Source organism: Caretta caretta, chromosome 10 (assembly GCF_965140235.1).
Source record: "Caretta caretta isolate rCarCar2 chromosome 10, rCarCar1.hap1, whole genome shotgun sequence".
Taxonomy (NCBI): Eukaryota; Metazoa; Chordata; order Testudines; family Cheloniidae; genus Caretta; species Caretta caretta.
Window position 1 is genome coordinate 40,733,957 of NC_134215.1, and position 3,244 is coordinate 40,737,200.

The 3,244-nt window shown below is 50.1% G+C and overlaps 1 long non-coding RNA gene across 1 annotated transcript; it reads right to left on the minus strand.

Moving 5' to 3' along the window:
• Positions 1–359: 359 nt before the first annotated feature.
• Positions 360–2,282, minus strand: LOC142073474 (uncharacterized). Its single transcript, XR_012670369.1, has 2 exons — positions 1,525–2,282; positions 360–936 (listed from the first exon to the last, which is right to left on the minus strand). It is a non-coding gene; the product is annotated as an uncharacterized LOC142073474 (long non-coding RNA).
• Positions 2,283–3,244: the final 962 nt, after the last annotated feature.

Here is a 3,244-nt window from a genome sequence, read left to right on the forward strand (position 1 = left end):
AGGCAAATCGCCTGGCTGCTGGTTACGCGCAGCCAGACACCAGGGCGGTTAGAAGAGCACAGGAGGGCGCGGTACGCATCAGAGAAGCTTTGAAAACCAGTTTCATGACTGGCCAGGCTACGGTGTGAAAGTTCTGTTTGTTTCTCCTTGATGAAACCCCCCGCCCCTTGGTTCACTCTACTTCCCTGTAAGCTAACCACCCTCCCCTCCTCCCTTTAATCATTGCTTGCAGAGGCAATAAAGTCATTGCTGCTTCACAGTCATGCATTCGTTATTCATTCATCACACAAATAGGGGGATGACTACCAAGGTATCCCAGGAGGGGTGGTGGAGGAGGGAAGGAAAATGCCACACAGCACTTTAAGCACAGCACTTTAAAAGTTTACAACTTTAAAATTTATTGAATGACAGCCTTCTTTTTTTTGGGCAATCCTCTGTGGTGGAGAGGCTGGTTGGCCGGAGGCCCCCCCACCGCATTCTTGGGCGTCTGGGTGTGGAGACTATGGAACTTGGGGAGGAGGGCGGTTGGTTACAGAGGGGCAGCAGTGGCAGTCTGTGCTCCAGCTGCCTTTGCTGCAGCTCAACCATACACTGGAGCATACTGGTTTGGTCCTGCAGCAGCCTCAGCATTGAATCCTGCCTCCTCTCATCACGCTGCCGCCACATTTGAGCTTCAGCCCTGTCTTCAGCCCGCCACTTACTCTCTTCAGCCCGCCACTTACTCTCTTCAGCCCTCCACCTCTCCTCCCGGTCATTTTGTGCTTTCCTGCACTCTGACATTATTTGCCTCCACGCATTCGTCTGTGCTCTGTCAGTGTGGGAGGACAGCATGAGCTCGGAGAACATTTCATCGCGAGTGCGTTTTTTTTTTTTTCTTTCTAAGCTTCACTAGCCTCTGGGAAGGAGAAGATCCTGTGATCATTGAAACACATGCAGCTGGTGGAGAAAAAAAAAGGGACAGCGGTATTTAAAAAGACACATTTTATAAAACAGTGGCTACACTCTTTCAGGGTAAACCTTGCTGTTAACATTACATACATAGCACATGTGCTTTCGTTACAAGGTCGCATTTTGCCTCCTCCCACCGTGTGGCTACCCCCTCAACCTTCTCCCCTCCCTGTGGCTAACAGCGGGGAACATTTCTGTTTAGCCACAGGCAAACAGCCCAGCAGGAATGGGCTCCTCTGAGTGTCCCCTGAAGAAAAGCACTCTATTTCAACCAGGTGACCATGAATTATATCTCACTCTCCTGAGGATAACACAGAGAGATAAAGAACGGATTTTGGTTGAATGCCAGCAAACATACACTGCAATGCTTTGTTCTACAGTGATTCCCGAGTACGTGTTACTGGCCTGGAGTGGTAAAGTGTCCTACCATGAAGGACGAAATAAGGCTGCCCTCCCCAGAAACCTTTTGCAAAGGCTTTAGGACTACATCTAGGAGAACCGCAAATGCCAGGGCAAAGTAATCCTTTCACATGCTTGCTTTTAAACCATGTATAGCATTTTAAAAGGTACACTCACCAGAGGTCCCTTCTCCGCCTGCTGTGTCCAGGAGGCAGCCTTGGGTGGGTTCGGGGGGTACTGGCTCCAGGTCTAGGGTGAGAAACAGTTCCTGGCTGTCGGGAAAACCGGTTTCTCCACTTGCTTGCTGTGAGCTATCTCCTAACTAACTAGCTAACCCCTAACTAACTAGCTAAGGAGCTAACCCCAACCTCCTCCTCATCATCATCTTCTTCGTCCCCAAAACCTACTTCCGTATTGCCTCCATCTCCATTGAAGGAGTCAAACAACACGGCTGGGGTAGTGGTGGCTGAACCCCCTAAAATGGCATGCAGCTCATCATAGAAGCGGCATGTTTGGGGCTCTGACCCAGAGCGGCTGTTCGCCTCTCTGGTTTTCTGGTAGGCTTGCCTCAGCTCCTTCAGTTTCACGCGGCACTGCTTCGGGTCCCTGTTATGGCCTCTGTCCTTCATGCCCTGGGAGATTTTCAGAAAGGTTTTGGCATTTCGAAAACTGGAACGGAGTTCTGATAGCACGGATTCCTCTCCCCAAACAGCGATCAGATCTCGTACCTCCCGTTCGGTCCATGCTGGAGCTCTTTTGCGATTCTGGGACTCCATCATGGTCACCTGTGCTGATGAGCTCTGCATGGTCACCTGCAGCTTGCCACGCTGGCCAAACAGGAAATGAGATTCAAAAGTTTGCGGTTCTTTTCCTGTCTACCTGGCCAGTGCATCTGAGTTGAGAGCGCTGTCCAGAGCGGTCAGAATGGAGCACTCTGGGATAGCTCCCGGAGGCCAATACCATCGAATTGTGTCCACAGTACCCCAAATTTGAGCCGGCAACGTCGATTTAAGCGCTAATCCACTTGTCAGGGGTGGAGTAAGGAAATCGATTTTAAGAGCCCTTTAAGTCGAAATAAAGGGCTTCATTGTGTGGACGGGTGCAGGTTTAAATCGATTTAACGCTGCTAAATTCGACCTAAAGTCCTAGTGTAGACCAGGGCTCAGTGCTTGTGTATGTTTCTGTGCACTAGTAAGCACCATCACGGAGGAAATAAAGGATGGAGAGGATGGAGAGGGCGAGTGATTGTTATGTGTTAAAGTTACCATCAATATGCATGCCTGCTGCGTGAATGGGGTTGTACTGTCATTGGGGGAGTATCATTTTAAAGGTGGACCCAGCTTTCTCACATAGGTCCTGTACAGAGCTCTGCTGGTGCACCTCAGTCCTGACCCACAGAACCCCCCGGTATTCTAATCCTTGCCTCCTACCTCCCAACTCTACCAAAGCACCTCAGTCCTGACCCATAGCACCTTTTGGTTTCTAATCCATAGTGCCCACACAGCTCTGCTGATGCACCTTACCCTGAGCTGCAGCCCTCCTGCTATTCCAGTCCTGCTGGTGCACCTTAATCCTGCAGTATCCCTGGTGCTTCATCCCCGGATCCTGCACACAGCTTTGCTAATGCACAATTGCTCTGACTACTGATGTGCAACTCCCCTTTTCTTCAGATCTCCTCCCCACACTGCACTCCCAACATAGTAATTCCACTTGTTGGCCCTTCACAAAGATGTGTCAATAAACCCCTGCTCCGATTTATAAGCCTGCTCTTCCCCCTTGGAACACAGACTGCCCCCCCACCGTTTGGCAATACTACTGAATGGATTATTCAAAGAACTAAACTGAGACTCCCCACAATTCAATACATTTGTTGTTGCCCAAGGAAGCATTGAAGCCA